Here is a 22,748-nt window from a genome sequence, read left to right on the forward strand (position 1 = left end):
GTCTAGTTCTCAATCTAAGTGTCACTTCCTTTGGTAAGTATGTCAGTTGTCAAGGCCAAGTCCAGATGAGATGGCCTTCACATGGTTCCCGTAACAGCCTAAACTTTCATCATTACCGTCCTTCTAGCATTACGGAACAACCTCAGGTTGATGAATCAGTATTCTACCCGCTCCCCTGCCAAAGACTATAAGCTGCTCAAGAACTGCATCTCCATCTGGCTTAGTTTACCCTACAGCCCTCAGCATGAAGGTGCTTAATCAATATTTATTGAATTAAATAACTGTAGAATTAAAAGCATACTAAAATTCGTGAACTTACTTTATTTTAAGAAATATTTTATTTTGGTAACCTATTTGCAGCCCTCATGCTTATTCTCTTACCTCCTAATTGTTTTATTCTTTTGTGTAATTTTAATAACATACATAATGTGATGCAAAGCCTAATGTTGCCTCTAATTACAAGCTCTAGAAGAATCTGCTGTGACGCTTATCCTTCTGTGGTGAATTAAGATCACTTGTGTTCTGCTGCTTGTTTTGAAGGATCCAATCACCTTTCCCCTTGAAAGAGAGCGTCGGCCATCTTTGCTGGTTTCAAACCTCAGGCAGAGTTGTCAGACCATTTGAAAAGCAATAAACTGTTAAAATGCGTAATAATAAGGGGCCAACTCTCAATTTTGAGGGTTAAGAAGTCTCAGTGTATGTATTTTTTTTACCCTGTTTTGCCAGCATGGAGGGATCTACTGTTCGCCTTCCTGAAATGATTGTTCTTAAGAAGAAATGCAAGGCATACTTGTAACCAGATGAAGCTCACAGCGTCGGGGCTCCGGGCTCTACAGGTCGAAGTGTGGTGGATTACATCGGCCTGGATCCTGAGGATGTGGACACTATGTTGGAAACCCACCGAGGGCTTTGGTGCTTCTGAAGGATACACGGGAGACAAGAAGGTAAGTGGGCTGTGAGAATGAAGGATAGAGGTACTGGCTGTGAGATTTGGGAACTCCCCTTTAGCATAGAGCGTCCTGACGTGGGACGGGGGAGTCTTGATTGTTTGTGGCTTAGACTCATGGTGTTTGTGGGCTGCACACTTCAGCTGCCTGGTGAGTGACTGATGAACTAAAGGCTGGTTCTGTTCATTGTCTGTTGTTTTCTTTTTGGAGCTTTATTCTAAACTACTTGCTGGTCTGAGTAGGGAATACCCTCTTGTCTGAAAGAATACAGCATGGTGCTGCCTGTTCACCGCAGTCTTCTACTGGGTTTGAGTTGTCTCACAATTTCAAAAGTAGTGGGGTTGTCATGGCAGCCATGGGAATAGGATACCAGTCCCCTTGCCCTTGGATGCAGGTGCGTCTTGAGTGAGCATAGAGACGGGAAGAAACAAGATCATTTTGCTAGCTCTGGTGCATTACAAGGTGTCGTGTTTTTCAGTTTCAAAATATGGAGAACTTTGAGGCATTTGAGAATCGATGTGGCATGGTGGAAATGGTTGAACCATGAGACAGAGGCCTAGGTGTGAATATTTCTCTGCTAACTTTGTGGGTCCTTGGGCAAAGCATTTATGCTTTCAATTTCCTTATCAGTAAAACAGATAAGTATGCCTAGTTTATAAGATTGTAGTAGGGTTTAAAAAATAATGTATATCTGTGCTACAAGTGGATGAACCTTGAAAACACCATATTAAGTTCTAGAAGTCAGTCAACACAAGGTCACATTTTGCTTGATTTCTTTTATGCGGTATATCCAGAATCTGCAAATCATTGAGACAGTAAATTAGTGGTTGCCAGGGGCTGAGATGTTGGGGAAAGTGGAAAGTGACTGCTAAAGAGTATGAGGTTTCTTTTTAAGGTAGTGAAAATGTTCTAAAATTAGATAGTGATAAAAGTTGCACAACTCTGTGAATATACTAAAAATCACTCAATAGTACACTTTAAAAAGTGAATGCTATGGTATGTGAATTATATTTTAATAAAACTGTTGTTTCAAAATCTCTCTGCAATGTAAGTCAAGTATTCGTATGTGGCACATAGTAGGTGTTCATAAACGTCTTTAGTTCCTCTTTTTCCGTTTTTTTCTTATTTTTCTATTGAGGGGTAATTAACAGATTATATATTATATTAGTTTCAGGTGTACAACATAATGATTCAATCATTACAAAATGATCACCACAAGTCTAGTTAACATCCGTCACCTTATGTAGTTACAAAACTTTTTTTTACTCTCTTAAAAGTTTCAAATATGCAATACAGTATTATTAACTGTAGTCGCCATGCTGTACATTACATCCTCATGACTTATCTTTTTAAACATCTTTACTGGAGTATAATTGCTTTACAATGCTGCGTTAGTTTCTGCTGTATAACAAAGTGAATCAGCTATATGCATACATATATCCCCATATCCCCTCCCTCCTGTGTCTCCCTCCCCCTCTCCCTATCCCACCCCTCTAGGTGGTCACAAAGCACCGAGCTGATCTCCCTGTGCCCATGACTTATTTATTTTATAACTGAAAGTGTTTACCTTTTGAACCCTTCACCCATTTCACCCACCCCCACCTCTGACAACCACCAATCTGTTCTTTGTATCTATGAGCTTGTTTTTTGTTTGTTTTTTATGGGTTGTGTATGTGTGTGTGTGTGTGTTTAAATTCCACATATAAGTAAGATAATACAGTATTTTTCTTTCTCTGTCCGACTTATTTCACTTAGCATAATGCCCCCAAGGTCCATTCATGTTTTCAGAAACGTCAAGATTTTATTCTTTTTTATGGCTGAGTACTATTTCATTGTATAGGTAGATAGATTAGATAGATAGATAGGACATTTTTTTTATCCATTCATCCATCAACGAACCCTTAGGTTGTTTCTATATCTTGGCTATTGTAAATAGTGCTGCAATGAACATGGTGGTGTGTGTATGTTGTCAAATTAGTGTTTTGTTTTCTTTGGATAAATCTCAGAAGTGACATTGATGGGTCAAATGGTAGTTTTATTTTTTTACTTTTCTTAGGAACCTACGTACTGTTTTCTATGGTGGATGCACTAATTTACATTCCCATCAACAGTGCACGAGAGCTCCCTTTTCTCCACATCCTCACCAACACTTTTTTTTTTTTTTTGCGGTACGCAGGCCTCTCACTGTTGCGGCCTCTCCTGTTGCAGAGCACAGGCTCTGGACGCACAGGCTCAGCGGCCATGGCTCACGGGCCCAGCCGCTCCGCAGCATGTGGGATCTTCCCGGACCGGGGCACAAACCCGCATCCCCTGCATCGGCAGGCGGACTCTCAACCACTGCACCACCAGGGAAGCCCACACCAACACTTTTTATTTGCTGTCTTTTTGATAATAGCCATTCTAACAGGTGTGAGGTGATATCTCATTGTGGTTTTGATTTGCATTTCCCTGATGACTAGTGATGTTGATCATCTTTTCATGTGTCTCCTGGCCATCTGTATGCCTTCTTTGGAAATATGTCTACTTGATCTTTTTAAATTAGACTGGGTTTTTTGCTATTGAATTGTATGAGTTCTTTAAATATTTTCAGTGTATCAGATATATGATTTGCAATATTTTCTCCCATTCAGTAGGTTGTCTTTTCATTTTGTTGATGGTTTTCTTTACTGTGCAGATGCTTTTAATTTGATATAGTCCCACTTGTTTATTTTTGCTTTTCTGGATTCTGCTTTTGGTGTCGGCTTCAAGAAAATCACCACCAAGACCTATGTCAAGGAGATTATGGCCTATGTTTTCTACTAGGGGTTTTATGGTTTCAGGTCTTATGTTCATGTCTTTAGTCCATTTTGAGTTAATTTTTGTGTATGGTGTAAGATAGTGGTCCAGTTTCATTCTTTTGCATGTGGCTGTTCAGTTTTGTCAACACCATTTATTGAAAAGGCTGTCCTTTCCCATTGTATATCCTTGGCTTCTTTATCATAAATTAACTGACCATATATGTGTGGGCTTATTCTGGGCTGTCTGTTCTGTTCCATTTATCTGTGTGTCTGTTTTTATGCCAATACTATAGTGTTTTTATTACTATCACTTCATAATATAGTTTGAAATCAGGGGGCATAATGTCTCCGGCTTTGTTCTTCTTTCTCGAGCTTGCTTTGGCCATTTGGGGTCTTTCATGGTTCCATACATATTTTAGGATTGTTTAATCTATTTCTGTGAAAAATGCCATTGGAATTTTGATAGGGACTGCATTGAATCAGTAGATTGCTTTGGATAGTGTGACATTTTAACAATATTAATTCTTTCAATCCATGAGCACAGAATATCTTTCCATTTATTTAGGTATTCTTCAATTTCTTTCATTAATGTCTTTTACTTTTCAGAGTGTAGGTCTTTTACCTCCTTGGTTACATTTATTCCTAGGTATTTTATTCTTTGTGATGTAACTGTAGATTGAATTGTTTTCTTAATTCCTCTTTCTGATAGTTCCTTATTAGTGTAGAGAAATGGAGCCGATTTATATATATTAATTTTGTATTCTGCAGCTTTACTGAATTCATGTATTAGTTTTAATGGTTTTTTGATGGATTCTTTAGGGTATTCTGCAACATCATGTCATCTGTGAATAGTGACATTTTTACCTCTTCCTTTCTAATTTTGAGGCCTTTTATTTCTTTTCCTTGCCTAATTGCTCCAGCTAGGATTTCCAATACTATGTTGAATAATGTGGCAAGAGTGAGCATCCTTATCTTGTTCCTGAGAGGAAAAGCTTGAAGTTTTTTACTGTTGAGTATGATGTTAGCTGTGGGATTGCTATATATGGCGTTTATTATGTTGAGGTATGTTCCCAACTATATCTACTTTTTTTTTGCAAGTTTTTATCGTAAGTGGATGGTGAAGAACTTACTTTTTCATATAACATAACTGTGGATCCATTGTTGGTTTTGAGACCTCTCTTTCACTTGAATTTCAATATATTGTTTCAGCTGCGTGGGAGGATTATAATTAGAATTTTTAGAGAATTGTGAATATCTCTGAGTAACTCATGGTAATGTGTCACAGTGTCATCTGTATTATATTTTTCTCTAGGGTAAAAAATGTCCGAGTATCATAGCTCACAGGATCAAATAAATATCCCTGCTTGGCAGTTGATTTGTTCTAAAATCTGGCCCTATTTTTACCTCCACCTTTATTGCCCAGTTGGTACTTTTCTTCCCTATCAGGTACGTGTCTCACTTTTCCAGACATATGCCATCCTCCTCTCACTTTTGTGACTTGTTCCGACCACCTGATTTTGGATAACTTCCCTGGTGTCTCTTTATTCATGCAGTTCCCACTCAGCCTCACAAATGCGCTTAGGTCCTCTCTTTGCCCAGAAGTTTCTCCCCACTATTGAAGTCCACAGTGATTCTCCATCTCTGACAGCCAGCCCCCAAGGGTCTGTACCCAGAGACCATGACTTCTGAAACCAAAATCACAACTAGATGAAAATGGATGATGCTAGGATACCAGAAAATGCTGTATGCTAACTGAAAGTATAAACTGTACATTCTGCTTATTCTCCAATTATTTCCTGTCATAAGCATATTCTCCCCAACCAAAAAATAAGCTACTCAATGAAAGCTTTGTGTTATGTGTTTTTGATATCCAGGAAGCTCCTTATTTGAGTCTAGGCATAAAGTAAATACTCCATATGTTGCTTTGTGTAGAGTAGGCCACTCTGCAAATTGACTGATTAATATGAAAAAAAATCTATAATTATTTAACCTATTCCAAGCCTCAGCAGCCTTATCACAATAACAGATTTGCACCTAAGAACGTGAGAGGTCCCAGGCCTCTTCCTGATCCCAGGAGGGCTTCGGGCTGGGCTAGCACGTTAACAGGACTTCAGTGCTTCCCAGAGGGCAACATTCGAAGGACCACAAAAGCAAGGAGTGAAACAGCACTGGATTCCATGGAGACAGACCAGAGGGCGCCCGAGAACACCTTTCCCCATCACTACCCCACCTCATAGATACATATGTGTGAGAGTCTGCAAAATCCTTTCTGATTTATGCATTGGCCTAATAATCCTGCCCGTTAGTGGGCTAGTCACTTAACTGTACTCCATTTCCTGAGCACTCAATCAAAGAAAGATGTAAAGTGTTCTCACCATGTTTCTAGATAGCTCACAAATTAAAAACCTTAAAGTTTTCTGCAGTTCCCGAAGCAAAACCAGAAAAGCTGAAAGATGACTGGTATGATTAATACATTTCTCAGCACTAGGACATTGTTATTTTATTGCTGGTACCAGTGACATCATTTTTCATAAAGACACCATAATTGTCTTTGACTGTCATAAAAGGTAAAATTCATTCTCATGGAAATTGAAGAGAACATTGCAAAGCTTCAGTCAAAAGGGGACTAAATGATACAGATGATAAAATGTCCTGGCTTTAAACGTCTGCATGTAAACCAGGAGTGAAACTACAGAGAATTAGGCTTGAGATGAAGATTGTAATAACCTGGAATTAGTTTAGACATCCCTCTAATCTCATTTTTTCATGGTGTAGAACTATTCATTGGGAAATCTGTTTTCCTTCATTGGCCAATATTTCAGCTGTCTACTTCCCAAATGAAAATACTAAAAGCGGGAGGAGACAAAGATACTAACTGAAATATATCTTATTGGAGATGGCAGAAGCAACTCACTTCTCACTAAATCACACAAAACTGAAGATATAAAGCAAACGATATGTAAAAGTCCTTTGCTCAAAATATTGAGGCTCTTGTCTACTAAGCTGTCAGAAATTCTTAAGGACAAATCCTAGAACCATCACACACAAATTTCTTTTCAACAGGCTGAAATGAGGAAGCCTGGACAAATATTTAGGAATTCCTTGCTATTATGTTATATGTCAAAGTTCCTTCCTCCTCCACTCCCACCTCAATATGAGCAGAAGGAAATTCCTTCTGCTGCCAAGAGCCTTATAAAACCTTTACATTATTAATTTTTGCATGGATGCATTGTGTTTTGCAAGCCTCACAAGAAGCTGAGTGCAGAGTTTGAGGGCAATAAAACATCAGGACAAATGGCAAACCTTTCAGCTTGGCACCATGGAATGGAGCACGCATCTGTGCATTCCTCTCTGGGGGGCTGGAAGGCTATAAACGTCTCAAATCTGGTCCTCGGTTTATGTTATTCATGCAAATGGTCTTTCAGTTACTGTATGGGAGAAAGCCCTTTAAAAGAAAGGCAACAGGGCTTCCCTGGTGGCGCAGTGGTTGAGAGTCCGCCTGCCGATGCGGGGGACATGGGTTCATGCCCTGGTCCGGGAAGATCCCACATGCCACGGAGTGGCTGGGCCCGTGAGCCATGGCCGCTGAGCCTGCGTGTCCGGAGCCTGTGCTCCGCAACGGGAGAGGCCACAATAGTGAGAGGCCCGCGTACCGCAAAAAAAAAAAAAAAAAAAAGAAAGGCAACATTATGGGCTGGTGAGCCTCAGTTTTCCTGTGCATAGATATCTCTTGCGAGTCTTGCCAAATGCATATTCTGATTCCTTAGGTCTGTGTGTAGGGCCTAAGCCTCTGAATTCCTAACAAGCTCCCAGATGATGCTGATGATGCAGGTTCGTGGACCACACTTGGAAATGAAAGGGGTGAGCTCAACATAGGGTTAACTCACCCTATACCAGACTGGGCTTCCGGCAGTTAAGTCAGTGCTTGCACTTGACTTAAAACAAATTTGAAATGAGTCCAATTCATAACGTTTGTGAAAATATCCATGTCATTTCCATTTGGGGCCAGTACTTACTAGGCAATTAAAACAGATTATCAGTTAACCCAGGGAATGAGGTAGGTGTAAAAGGAAGAATTCTTTGATCTTTTACTTAGGCATTTTTCATTCTCACTTTGCAACTGTATATCTTGCTTCCTTGTTAAAAGTAGCTAATGCCGATTTTATCTTGCAGTTTTATTAAAAAGCTCATCTTAGCCAAGTACAAATCAGTCTCAGAAATGTCACTGTAGCCCATGTGCATCAGGCACAAGGATTAGACAGAGCAAAGCTTTGCAAGGCCTGTTTTATTTTGCTCACCCCAAAGGAGCCTCATGTTCAGTTCCACGCCGGATGTCATTTGGGGTGATATTATATAGAAATTCCACTAATTAAACTCACTAAACTATGACCAGCTGGTATTAACCCTCTTGTTAGGTCACAAATTGCTTCCTTCTCTTGTATGAAAAGATATCTAAGAGCTCCTCTGTGTTTTGAATTAGTTACAAGCTCTCAGGAAAATGACCTCAGAAGGCATGAGCTTGGCACGTAGCAGTGATCAGAAGGGGATTTGTGTGTGTGTGTGTCTGCTGTCCGTGGGTGAATGCGCATACCAGGCTACATGCGATAGGAAAAAAACCTGTAAAGCCTGAATTTCAGATGTTGGTGCAAAAATATCAGCATCATAACCTAAAGGGAGCATCTTCCCTGGGGTGTGGCGGGGGGAAGTAGTTTACCAAAAGATCCAGTAAGGTCCAGAAAAGGTCAGAAGAAATCCAAAAGCCATTAAAAAATGGTATGGGAGACCATTTTGCCCCATATTCCAGGCAACACTTAAAAAGAGTAAATATTTACTAAGCACCTGTCATATACATACTAGTCATTCAGAAGTCATTAGAAGAAACAAAAGCAGAGTAGGGTCGATGTATCCATTCAGCTAATATTTACTGATGCCTGCCTTCCACTAGGAATACAGCCATTGCTATCAAGGGACCTCTTGGGTAGAGAGTATTGTTTAAGACCTCAACAATGTCTTCTCCTGTCCTCTGAAATTAAAGCTCGGGGGAGGCATGTGTTCAAGACAGTTGCGTCACATGTTTGTATAAGGTTCGGGACACACTGTCATGTGGTTGCACATGTCAAAAGAGGTTCGTGAGTGAAAGAGGACTTGAACTCCATAAAATGTGTAGAGTAGAAGTAAAGAAGTAGCAAAAGTGTTAAGAAATATTTGCCCACTTGGGATAGTTTTATCTATTAAGAAAGACAAAAATCAAAATGCATACTACAACACATATATGTCTAAATAAGTAACATAATATGTATGTATAAATAAACAACATACACATGTAAAGTATGTATTGATAAAACTAAGCACTGTTACATCAGAAAACAAGTATGCTCTCTCCTAAGAGAAGCTGAAAGGATGAGCAAGTAAACTGATGGCAGGAAATAGATCTTGTTCACTCTTCTAGCCCCAGCATCCAGCACAGGTTCTGGTTCACGATGAGTGCACAAGATCGTCTGAATGATTAACATATAAATCTTCATTTATTCATTGAGTTCCAGGTCAGAGGTGAGATACCTCAGGAGTATTTCTGGAATCACTTCCCCACGTCTCCCCAGCCTGTGCACTTCTAGCTTATCTGTCTGCTATTTTCGCTGCCACTGCCTTGTCTTCGTCAATGGCAGTTTCAAATACTCTACAACCATGCTTGAAAGTCCTGAAAGCCAAGAACGATTTCTAAGGCTTCCTCAGAGATCCCTTCAACCACAAGAGCGAAATGCTGGTGGAGTGATTGCAGTGACCGAATAACCTGCTGTCTTTTAGTTTAAGATCATTTGATTCACTGTGCAGGGAAATTGTGTTGAAAAATACAGAAGATGCAGAAAGAAAATAATTCTGGTCAATTGGGACAAAGTAATTTAAGGTTGGCAAAGGTGTAGACCCTCATTCTCAAAGATGGTTGATAGAACAGCTTCATCACCCTGTTGTGCGGTTTTACTGCAACTACTACAAATTTAAATTCATACGCCTTTTAATATTTCCACTTCTAGGAGTTTTTTCTACAGTTATGCCCGTGTGTGCAGTGATCTATGGACAAAGATATCTATTGCAGCATTGCTTGTGGTAGCAAAATACTGAAAGTAAACTAAATGTGCATTAGTATAAGAATGATTCAGTGAGGTCTGGTATATTCATCTAGTAAAAGACGATGCAACCAAGAAAAGAAAACAAGCTCCAAGACACACTGTTAAATGGAAAAAAGTCAGAGTGCAGAGCGGTAGGCATCACTGATGGTTTCAAAGGAATGTTTGCAATACATAACTAATATAGATGCATGGAATCTCTTTTAAAAGATGTACAATAGGGCTTCCCTGGTGGCACAGTGGTTGAGAGTCCGCCTGCCGATGCAGGGGACATGGGTTCGTGCCCCGGTCTGGGAGGATCCCACATGCCGCGGAGCGGCTGGGCCCGTGAGCCATGGCTGCTGAGCCTGCGTGTCCGGAGCCTGTGCTCCGCAACGGGAGAGGCCACAGCAGTGAGAGGCCCGCGTACCAGGAAAAAAAAAAAAAAAAAAAAAGATGTACAATAAACTGGAAACAATAGTTGCCTCTTGTAAGGGGAACTTGAAGTAATAGAGACCCTTAAATTATCATGTAGACTTTTCTGTATCATTTGTATCGTTTTTACCATGTACCCACGTTGGTTTTTAAGGTAAATTTTATAAAACTACTGTTTAGGAAAACAGAACAGCTTCAGGGTATTCCGATACTACAGTAAATGCCAGATCGGGCTGCAAACACTCCGGCAATACTCCAGTCACCGTTTCCTAGCATTCTGCCTCATGATGGCAGTCTAGTTCTTCCATTTTTTCCTTCTCCAGCAAAAATTTAATTTGGTTTCCTCTGAGTGTTCTCTGGCTTCACCTGCAACTTCGGAGTCCACAGTGAATTGAATTATTAAGGACCTCCTTCCCCAGAAAAAAAGACATTGGTTTTATTATATTTAATTCACCTGATCTTTTTCTTGTCTAACTTTCTTTCTCTTTTAAATTCTCACAACACAGTCTGGCCTCCCCCCACCACAGAATGCACAGTGGAGTTTTCCCCTTACCAGCTTGATAGGTGGTCAGCTTCCAGAATCTTGCCGTAGCTAAGGAATAACGTTTAGAAGCCCACCTTAGATGGTTTGTTTTCTTATTATTCTAAGTGATGTTTTTATTTCATTCCCTTCTAACCCGTTTCTCTGGTTCTATGTATTCTTCTTTACCCACTATGGTACTTTTTTCTCAATAAAATATTTTCTTCCTACAAAATACTGTGGGAAAATCTGTAGGGTCAACGTGGGCTTCTCTGGGTTAAGGAGAGATGGGGATGCTGACCCACCTGCGTGTCTTTTCTTCCCTTTGCCCATTTGTCCCTGACTATCCACTCTCCTCGCCCCAAACCCTTCAGACAATTTTGAAGTGTCACCAAGGGTACCTAAGGTTGCCCAGTAGAGTTTGAAAACCTCTCTGTAGAACAAGGAAAGCCAGCAGTAAGGGAAACTTAAGCTCAAGTCAATATTGTCAGAAAGAAGGCAGAGTTACTCTGGTGTGGTTGGAGAAGGAATAGCTCCAGGACCCAGGTCTTCTAGTCTGAGCTACAGAAAATGCCTAAAAACACTTTGTGCACCAGCCTTCCAGGACAACCACAACACAAACAGTTAAAGGGCAGCTGAACAGATTTCTGCTTTCCAAAAACCTATATTTTAAAAGAGAAAATAAAAAGGATTTTAATTTTTTATGACTCCAAGAAAATACATTATCAAAAAAAATTAGACCTATAAAACCTGTTTTTCTGATATATTTTGTTTAAAACACATTTTTAAAAAATGATTTGCTGGAAAGCTCTGTTTTTTGTTTTTTCTAGAAAGCTCTGTCACTTTCAACCGACTCTCCCTCACTAGTCCGAGGCAGGGTTAAGACAGCCATGGGTCCTATTCCTTCAATGGACAGCCCCCTTCTGAGGCAACAGACTTAGCAGGAAGCACCAGGGCCTTGGAGCCTAGCTGGGCTCGGATCCCAGCTTGGCCATGAACGTGGGCATGCTGCTTGGCCACCATGAGCCTCATACAGCAGAGCTAGTGCTTGTAAGCAGTGTGGTGTCGTAGTTAACAGCATAGAGTCTGAGCCACATGGTCCTAAATCCCAGTTCCAGCACCTTCTAGGTGTGTTATGTTGGGCAAGTCCTAACCGCTCCATGCCTCAGTTTCCCCACCCATAAAGTAGAGCAAATACTAGCACCTACCTCATAGGGTTGTTATAAAGATTCAATGAGTTATTTTTGTAAAGCACTTGAGAAGTACCATATAAGTATTTGTTAAATATCAATGCATAGTAACATTATACAGTAATATTTGAGGCATACCAGAAAGGGAAGAGGAACTAATAAGTGCAGTGGATCAGGACTTGGTTTGACGTATATTAGACGTGGATGGTTTTCATCATAAGTCCTTCTATCCTCTATGATGTGATTTTTTATTATTGTTCATTTGTCTTCATTACTTTGATATTTTTTAAATACTTAAGAAAATAAAACTCACAGTATTAGATATGAAATATTGGTCAAGTTACTTAATTTTAGTGAGTGTGTTTCTTCTCATAAGATTAGGACAATAAGCCCATTCAGCGTTTGTTCCCTTCCTATCTACTTTGGGAAGGAAACACTGTTTTTGAAGTAAATAGGACAACTAGCTTTGTGATCTTGGAAAGGCCTGCAATCTTCCTCACCCTATTTTCATCACGATTGCGCTAGAAGATCTCAGAAGTTCTTTTCAGCTGTGAAGCCAAGGCATGATATTTTGTTACCTTTTTTAGCTTTGAAAAATACAAATGTATTATTTTACAGTTCTGTAGATTACAAGCCCAACACTGGTCTCACTGGGCTAAAATCAAGGTGATGACAGATCTGCATTCCTTCTTGGAGGCTCTAGGGGGGAAATTGTCACTTGCCTTTTCCAGCTTCTAGAGGCTGCTCTCATTCCTTGCTTCTGATCTTCCTACATCTTCAAAACCAGAATTATCTGGTCAAGCCCTTCTCACAGCATAACACTCTGACCTCCTTTTCTACCGTTTTTTTTTCCTAAGTCCCTCCCACTTTATTTCTTTTAATTGAGGTCAAATTCATGTCATGTAAAATTAACCATTTGGTTTTTTTTTTAATTGAAATGTAGTTGATTTACAATGTTTCAGGTGTACAGCAGAGTAATTTAGATATAGATATATTCTTTTTCAGATTCTTTTCTATTATAGGTTATTATAAGATATTAAATATAGTTACCTGTGCTATACAATAGGTCCTTGTTGTTTATCTGTTTTATATATAGTAGTGTGTATGTGTTAACCCCAAATTCCTAATTTATCCTCCCCACCCCAGGGTATTTTTTTAAATTTTATTGAAGTATAGTTGATTTACAATGTTGTGTTAATTTCTTCTGTACAGCAAAGTGACTCAGTTATACATATATACATATATATTCTTTTTCATATTCTTTTCCATTATGGTTTGTCATAGGATATTTAATATAGTTCCCTGTGCTATACAGTAGGACCTTGTTGTTTATCCTATATATAATAGTTTACCTCTGCTAATCCCAAACTCCCAATCCTTCCCTCGCCTACCCCCCCATCTTGGCAACCACTAAAATTAACCATTTTAACGTAAACAGTTCAGTGGCATTTCATGCATTCACAATGTTTTGCAATCACCACTTCTACCTGGTTCCAAAACATTTCATCCCCCGAAAGGAAATCCCATGCTTATTGAGCGGTTGCTCCCCATTTTCTGCTCTCTCTACCCTTTGCAACAACCATCAGTCTGGTTTCTCTCTTTGTGGATTTACCTATACTGATACTTCATATAAATGGAATCATATAATATTTGACCTTTTGTGTCTGGCTTCTTTCACTTAATATCTTTGAGGTTCATCGTGTATTACCATGTACAAGCATTAATTCCTTTTCATGGTTGAATAATATTTCTTTGCATGAATATACTACAGTTTGTTTACCCATTTTTCAATTGATGGACATTTGGACTGTTTCCACCTTTTAGCTATTGTGAATAACGCTGCTATGAAAATACTTGTGCATGTGTTTGAGTACCTGTCTTCAATTCTTTCGGATAGCTACCAAGGAGTAGAATTGTTGGGTCACATGGTAGTTATATGTTTAACTTTTTAAAGAACCACCAAACTGTTTTGCACAACAGCTGAACCAAGGTACCCTTAATTTTAATACATCTCCAGAGAACTACACTCCCTCCCTTTCATGGGACCCCTTTCAGCTAACACTTCCCAGGATTGCAGGGGTTCCTCTGACATTTACTAAAGCAGGAAGCCACCTAAAGAACGTTCTGCATGTTAAAAACTGCCAGAAACTCCCAGGAGACTGGCAAGGCTTTCTAAAGAGCTGTGGACCTTTGGAAACTTTGATGAAGCTGCCTTATCCTGTCACAGACACAGGCTCAAACTATGGTAGATGTTTTGTAAATGTGAGAAATAACGTAAGGTCAAATGAGCCAGCTGGCTTTTAGAAGTTGAAAAGAAAAGCAGTTGCAATTCCACTGTCTTCATAAAGTATTTCTTTATATCGAACCTTTTATTCATTTGAGAAAAGCATGTTAACTGCCTGCTATGTGCCTAGCATCATGCCCTGATTAAATAACACGATCCCTGTTATCAGAGAGCCCGTGAGCTGGCTAGGAAAACCGGTGGTAAACAAATAATCGTGTTATAGAGCCTGACAAGTGCTAAGAACAGGGTTGGACAGAGTGTTGTAGGGGTGCAGGAGATGGAAGCGTTAATCATACCTAAGAAGCTGAAAAAGGCTTGACAGGAAAAATGTTCAGCTCAGCCATCAAGCATGAGTAGGAAGGTGGTCCTCAGAGACGGGCTGAGGCCTGGGCTGCTATGATCAAAGGCTTGGGAGTACACAACTGCAGGACACAGTGAAGGGAATCTTTAAACAATCAAGTATATCTAAAGATAATAGGGCGTGTGAAGGTGGGTATGAGAGGGTGAAATTGGAAGGTAAATGTGTCTTATTCCCAGCTAAAATAAAGTGACCCTGCTAGGATGAGACTGACCCCTTAGAAAGCAGCCCCCTGCTGACAATGAGGGTCCTCGGGGTATCACTTACCCACACTGGCTAAGCGTTGGCATCAAGCACATGCAGCAGTGTGTGCCTTACTTCTGGGGGTACCGTTTAGAAGATTTCAAGACCTCAGAGGGGCATTTCTCTGAATTTCTAAATGTATTTGTCAAGATTCTAGAAAGCTCTATTGTATAGTATATAAGCATATAAGCTTTGCAATAAAATAGCCTTGGGTGACGCTTTTTTCCCTCTAAGCCTCAGTTTTCTTACCTATAAAATGGGCCTCATGAAAATATCTGCCCTGTGAAGTTCTGAGAGGATTAAATGACCAGAATGTGCATACAGTTCTTAACATAGTACTAAGCACATAGTAAGCATTTATAAATGTGACTTAAGATTATTCTTCATGAGAAGCTCTAGGGATTCAAACTGACTTGGTATCTAGGGAAAACTGTATACTTCCACTTCCTCTTATGAAACATTTGGGTCAAGGGGTCAGTTAAAGTGACAAAATCTTTATCACCAAAATCCTGAAAAGTTCTGGACTTTTTTGTTAGTTGGCTTGGAAAGGAAGAAAGTGTGTGCTTTCTGGTTCTTGGTTACACCCTAAACAGATTGCTTCTCGGGGCATTTACCAGGAAGTGATCTCAGCAGACACAGCTCACACCTCTGTGATGATATTTCCCTATACTTCTTGAACATGTCCCTGGAAAAAAGGTCAAGAGTGACTAAGGGAGAGAACTCAAGATTTTAATAACAGTAGTCTCCTACTGGCTGACAGAAGTTCAGGTATATTACATGAGCGCCTGCTCTTCAAAACCTTGCAACTTCTCCAAGTTTTACATTCCGGACTGTCTGAATAACTCAGCAAAAGCTGAACCTACCTTGACGATGCTCTATCCTGAGGTGAAATTACATTTAGAGAAATGGAGATTATTCTGACACAGCTTAAAGACTTTTCCTCGAAATCTATCACATGTAACAACTGTGTCCGGGCAGATGTTTACACTTTTCAGCATGACAAAGAGGAAGACAGACCAAAGTGATCAAGTTCAGACATTGAGCGTGCCTTGGCTTCACTCAGAAAAGAACTGGTAAGAACATTGGAAATATTATGAAATTTACATAAAGAGAAATATGGGAGGCAACATAAACAGATAATATGGGAGGCAACATAAACAGATCAGGGAAACCGTACCTGGGAATTCGGAAACATGCCTGGTCAAGAATTCACAATAAGTTTGAGAAGCAGAAAACACTGTATTTTTACATGCAGAACATCTTTTCCTAAGGAAAGGTTTTTCTTTTTTTTTTTTGGTCTTTGTTTTGTTTTTAACGAAAGCAAGAAATGCCCACCATAATGGCAATGTATGACTGATTTGCTTAAAATCTGACAGTTTATATAGTCATTAGCAATTATTTGCCGTATAACTACATTTCCTCTGATAAACCAATGAGTGACTCAGGATCACTTCTTCATGTGCTCCACTGCTGTTTCTAGGCTATTCTTAACTCTGTAATCCGTAGGGAACTTCCTGTGCTCTGAAAATGTCTAAGATCTGTCCTTATTAGAAGCTGCATTTTCATCAAACTTTAAAAAATGAGGCACATGGGCTTCAGTTTAGAAATCAAACAAACGTTGCAACCTCTGGAACTTCCCTACTTTAAATCTTGCCATTGTATTTGGAAAATCGTCGCCTTCGTCTTGTTTAATGATTGGTTTCCAAATGACTGCTCAAAGAGTGATTTTTTTCCTTCAATGTCAAATACTCTCGATGTTGGACTGGGTCATTTTGAATCTGTTCGCAGTGTTAGATGACTCCAAACAAACAAACAAAAAACTTTGTACAGAAGAAAAACTGTGTCCTAAAGTCGGTTTTCCGTTCCATTCCAATAATTTACTTCTTTATAATTATAGTTCCATTACATTGGCTCTTTGTCTTTATGTGAGAGACACTGAACTTCATTAGCTATCGCAGTGAGTAAAGAAAATGTAGAACTATTGATCCACCAGCAAAGCATTGGAGTGCTGCACGGGGTGTTATGACTGTGGGTTGATGAATTTTAAAACTTTCACTTTGGTTTTCAAAGCAAGTCAAAAATTGTTAAACGCAATAGTTTCTGGGGTTGTCTTTTTTTTTTTTTTTGAGCTTTGCTCTGATGTCCTAACCTTGAATATTTATCTGACACTAAATTTCTGATCATACTCTCATTCTCTTTTTAAAAAACTAAAATAATCTATGCGCTAGACGCACTGAAATCTCACAACTGAAAGGCGAATAGATTACCAGAATACAGTGTTAAACTTCCTGTGACAATTGCAAGGGCCTGAGTATCAAAAATCAGTAATATGTCCACCTTTTAGCTGATAGAAACATTCATGTCTTACCTATAATTCTTATCTATCTTATAAAGGTTCACATCTTATAATTAAGGTAATTAAATCATTGGATGTTGCTACCTGTAAATAAATGAAGAAAACAGTGAGTAATTCTGGCAGAGCCAATGCAATTTACCTTAGAAAAATGAACAAGCTCGACACCATGGGCAAATGACACCCCCCACCCCATTTTAAAATGTTGGAAATAGCAGTTTTGCCCTTACTTGGCCTTGCTATCTGGCATTCCTTGAAATGAATGTGTTTTTTCCATCAACGTTGATTTCTTTTCCAGTAGGTTATAGGGGATAAAATAAAACAATACTGACATTATTTGCTCAAGAGGAAGTAACGTGGCAAATGAAAACTAGTTCTGAGCTTTTTTCCCACTACTAAGTTGACACTATGTCAGCTTGTCCTTAACAATGTCCTCTACTATTACCTTAGACAAAGTTACCAGTAACTTATAACCTTTATCTATTAATTATATTTGTGCTTTATTATTTATAAACACATATATCATATGCATTTTTCTTTATAGGTGTCTATATGAAGACATGTCTATCATGTATAATTCTTTCACCTCTTGATTTAAGCTAAGAGAAAAGGATTCAGACACTCAAAGACTTGAGGTTTTTATAGGTTCAATGTTGGAAGAATTGTCATTTTTCTACTTCAACAAAAAGAACATCTCTCTCTTTAATAGTCTTCCTAATCTAGTACTACGTACAGGAAAAACAAACTGAATGTGTTAGGAAGATGCAGAGATCCATACGTGTCAGAAAACCCCAGGAAAGCATTAAAACTGGCTCAGGTTTTTTGTTTGTTTAAGTTTTATCAAGGTATGATTGATACACAAAAAGTATTCTATGCATGTAATGTATGTATCTTGATGAGTTTGGACATATGCATATACCTGTGATACCTAATTCCAAGGTTTGCAGTACTATACAGCAACCCTTTGGGATCTAAAGACTGTCCCCCAAAACTGGGAACAGTAATGCTGTGTTTGTACTTCTTAAGCTTCTTTTTGAAAGCATTTCATAAGATCTTTGTTGTATTCATATTTAAGGGCAGCAGTTTAAGTGGTTCCTTACACAAAAGATTTGAACTTTTAAGGGTTTTTTTTAAAAATCACTATCTAAATCTCTCACTATCTATTTTTGCATGACTACTAATAGCCTAACTGGTATCGGTGATGTCGATATGAGGGAAGACAAAAAACCTTGCCCTCCAGAAGACCATGATATCATGTGAAATTATTCATCTGCTCTTCCTCCACTTTTTGTTCCCCTCCAACATTAACAAATTAAACAATAGCCCCCTAACAGGCAGCCTCCTTCAAGATTAAAATTTATTTTCAAGCAAGTTAAATTCCTTGGGAAAAAGAAAAAAAAAACAGTTTGCCAGACACCGTTATGAATGCTTTGCAGACATCTTATTTAAGCAAAAATAATCCTATGAAGTATTTTATACATGAAGAAACTTAGGCTCAAAGAACTTGAGTGACATACCCAAGTTCACACATGGTAAATGATAGAATTAGGATATAACCCCAGTTCCATGTAACTTCAAAGACCCTACTACTCTCTCCTATAACTTACGCCTTCTCCAAGGACAGTGTCAGGAAGCAAGGTGGCATGTGAACATTAGAATGGAAGGAAAATCTATTCAGAAGTGAAGAAATGAGAATTCATTATCTTGTTCTTCAAATAGAAATGATCAGTAGGCATCCCAGTGAGACTGAAGAGTATAGGTTAGCGTGCCCCAGGACCCAGGTCTCACTGGTCTCCTCTAAAGCAGTCATTAATTTCTTCACTCAACACTAGTTTATTGGGTGCCTAATAAAAGCCTAACACTGTGCAGGTCACCAGTGTAGCACAGTGAACCACAGTCTCTGTTCAGAATACCCGAACAATTAACAGGTAGACAAAACCATAAACAAAATGACTGGGTTATCTGGGTTTCTCTATGAAGTTGACTTTTGGTTTGAGATCCGAAGACTGGGAAGGAACAGCTGTAGGTAGAATTTCCTAGGGAGAAAGAAGAGCAGATGCAAAGGCCCTGGGGCAGGAAAGAGCTTGACTTAGAAGAAACTGAAAAGCAGGCTACTGATGTAGCCTTGTGAGCACCAGGGTGGGTGATACGAGATGGGGCTGGAGTGAAAGATGGCTGCTGACCAGGCAGGGCCTTCAGGCTAAGATGAGGGTGTCGTTCCTCTCCCTATATTCTACTTTCTTCCTTTTGTCAACAGCCAAGCACAAAGCTCTTTATTTTGTACGATGCCCCCAGTCAGGAAGCCCAGTGTACTCTCATTCTTAATACCTCCTGTAGGACCAAGCCCTCAGAAACCACTATGAATGCTACTCAGTGATAATGCCTCACATTTTGTGGGATTTGTAAATTACAGTGAACTTCCTGGCATCCTTTCTTCTTCCTCATGACAACCAGAATATTAGTGTAGTGTGGTAGCCATGTGCCTGCCTGTCACACCTGGGCACAAAGCAAAGTTCTGCTACTCCATCGCTGTGTGACTTCAGACAGGTCACCTCACCTTTCTAGATCCCCGGTTCCTCATTTCAAAAAGGAAACAGCTGTCTTGCGGCATTCATTCTGTGAGGAATAAGCAAGATAAAGTATAAGATTGCATAGCATAGGGCCTGGCAGGTAGTCAGTGCACAATACTTGTACGTGTTTCCACTCCATCCCACCCCACCTGCAGATAGTGACTTGTCTAAGCTTGCACATTTAGGAGATGCTAGAACCAAAACTTTGGCTGCTTCCTCTAAGGGCTTTTTTCCCTCTACTGCCGTGAATCACTGCAAAGTGAAAGGAGGTTAATAAACCTTTTTCCACCCTATGGGAGAGGGTATCATGTACAGCGAGAGGAAGGTCAATTTCTGGAAGCATGGGATTAGTTTGAGCATTGATCTAAAAACTCTTACACAAGAATTTCTTAAGGGCATACTTCTATTAAACATTTCTCTTTGCTATTTCTGCTAAGCAAAAGAAGAAGAAGAAAAAAAACATCCTGCCCTTTGCTTCCTTAAAAGGAAAAAACAAATGGAAGTTTGATGAAATCACGTGGGTGCCCTTGACTTATCTTTATCCATCACCGTAAAATGTGCCCACATGGAAGATAAATAGTGTTACTACATCCAGTGCTCAGTACTAAGTTCCAGAAATGCTGACAAGACACTAATCCCAACAAAATGTATGGAAGTTAATTATAACTGAAGCACACAAAAGTCAGCCAGAAGATTGCAGTCACCGAGATTCACTGAATGAACACTTTGTTCTTTGCTGTGAAGGAGATATGCACATCTCTCTCCTCATTCCCTTTCTGCATCTCCCTTCTGCCTTGCCTACATAAACTGCTAAAGTGCAACTCCATGCTGGGAACAAATGTGCTGTAAGCCTGAGAAGGAAAGGAAACCTTCTCAGTGGCTCGTGCCCAGGGGACATTTGCAAAGCCCAGGGACTGCAGAGAGCCTGGTGCTATCTCTGTAACCTTAAGCTTGAGGCCATTCACTGACACTTTCTTCTCCCAAGAAGGGTATCCATCAGGCATTCAGCATAGTAGCATCTTTCCCTGAAATATGATTGGCTATAAGGCCACCAGAAGTTCAGGTTTGCTATTAAAGCCGTATTAGGAAAGCTAGTCAGATTTCAAAGGCTGTGGTTCTTGTGAAAAGGCAACTAAATTTTCTGCCATAGAGAGAGAGGGTCAGTCAGCCCTGCATCAAAGAAAAATATGGGCCAAGAAAATGTGAATGGAACTGGAAGTAGGTATTTGAGTTTCTGCTGCTTATTCCCTTTGACCCTCTGGAGGGAGAATAGTGATGCCAGTGTCCCTAACTCACTATCAATTCATTCATTCGCTCAAAGTACATTTTTTGTTTTTGTTTTTGTTTTTGTTTCTTGCGGTACGTGGGCCTCTCACTGTTGTGGCTTACTCCCGTTGCGGAGCACAGGCTCCGGACACGCAGGCTCAGCGGCCATGGCTCACGGGCCCAGCCGCTCCGCGGCATGTGGGATCTTCCCGGACCAGGGCACAAACCCGTGTCCCCTGCATTGGCAGGCGGACTCTCAACCGCTGCGCCACCAGGGAAGCCCTCAAAGTACATTTTATTACGTGCCTAACCGTGCAAGTGTATCACAAAGAACATTAGTCATTCAAGAAATTCACTGAGAAATCTATTATTGTCATTTAAAAAATAAATTTGGCAATGCTGACTAGTCTCCTTCAGGACCCTACTGGCGCAGTGGTTGAGAATCCACCTGCCAATGCAGGGGACGCGGGTTCGAGCCCTGGTCCGGGAAGATCCCACATGCCGCGGAGCAACTAAGCCCATGTGCCACAACTACTGAGTCTGTGCTCTAGAGCCCGTGAGCCACAACTACTGAGCCCACATGCCACAACTACTGAAGCCCGCGTGCCTAGAGCCTGTGCTCTGCAACAAGAGAAGCCATTACAATGAGAAGACTGTGCACCGCAACAAAGACCCAATGCAGCCAAAAATTAAAAATAAATAAAGAAATTTTAAAAAAAAACAAAGAACAAACCCTCATCTTATCTGCATTCCCTCCCCAACCAAGAATCTTCTTAGCAAAGTTTTCCCTAGCCTGGGAAGCCAATCAAATTTGAACTTCTCTCTGTGGTTCCGTAACTGTCATATCATGTTTCTTTATTTTCTTCACAGATATTTCTGGAATTTTCATATTTTTTGGTTCCTTCCTTATTCTCTGCCTCCCTGAATTAGAATGTCAATTCCACAAGACAAGACCCCTTTCCATTCTTCTTCACTATGGTTCCAGGTCAGGTTGGCCATCTGGTCATGCCTTTTGCCTTGCTTGCATTAGGTCCTAAAACTACGCCAGAACAGAGTAAGTGTTTAGTAAATATTTTGATTGAATGAAAGAACTATAAACGTGGTCAATACAGAAATGAGATGCTGTTGAAGAGACTGAGATAAAAATTAAGGGCAGGCATGAGGAAACCTTGCTTTCCAGTTATTATTGGGCAGCTTCAGAAACTGAAGCAAAGAGCTTGCAAACAACTTGATATCAGAACACAAGACAAAGTTTACCCAAACCACTGATCCTTATGACTATGTCCTTTAATAATAATAATAATAAAAGCAACAACAACATTAGTACTCTGGTACATTTATTTTCTGCCAGACACAGTTCTAAGTGCTTTTCCTGTGTTAAATAATTTAATCCCTAAACTATCCTGTAAGAGAGACACTATTATTACCTTTTCACAGATGAAGTAACAGAGGCATAGAAAATGAAGTGATATTGTACAGCACAGGGAAATATAGCCATTAATTTGTAATACTGTAAAATGGAGTATAATCTATAAAACTACTGAATCACTATGTTGTACACCTGAAACTAACCTAATACTGTAAATCAACTATACTTCAACAAGAAAATAAATAATAAATTGAAAAATAATTTTTAAAAGAGAAAGAAAGTAAAGTGACTTACCAAAGGTCACACAGCTTACATGTGTCAGAGGTAAGGTA

General features: G+C 39.7%; 1 protein-coding gene across 3 annotated transcripts in view; it reads left to right on the forward strand.

Annotated features, from left to right (window-relative positions):
* The first annotated feature begins 800 nt into the window (after positions 1 to 800).
* Positions 801 to 22,748, forward strand: part of RAD21 (RAD21 cohesin complex component) — a 146,211-nt gene continuing 124,263 nt past the window's right edge. The window contains exon 1 of one of the 3 annotated variants that reach the window (XM_079902305.1): positions 801 to 944. The gene's annotated coding sequence lies outside the window, so the exon portion shown is untranslated. The remainder of the gene's footprint in view (positions 945 to 22,748) is intronic. The other 2 variants (XM_079902309.1, XM_079902306.1) reach the window with 2 other exon arrangements.

Source organism: Stenella coeruleoalba (genome assembly GCF_951394435.1).
Source record: "Stenella coeruleoalba genome assembly, chromosome: 17".
NCBI classification, from domain to species: domain Eukaryota; kingdom Metazoa; phylum Chordata; class Mammalia; order Artiodactyla; family Delphinidae; genus Stenella; species Stenella coeruleoalba.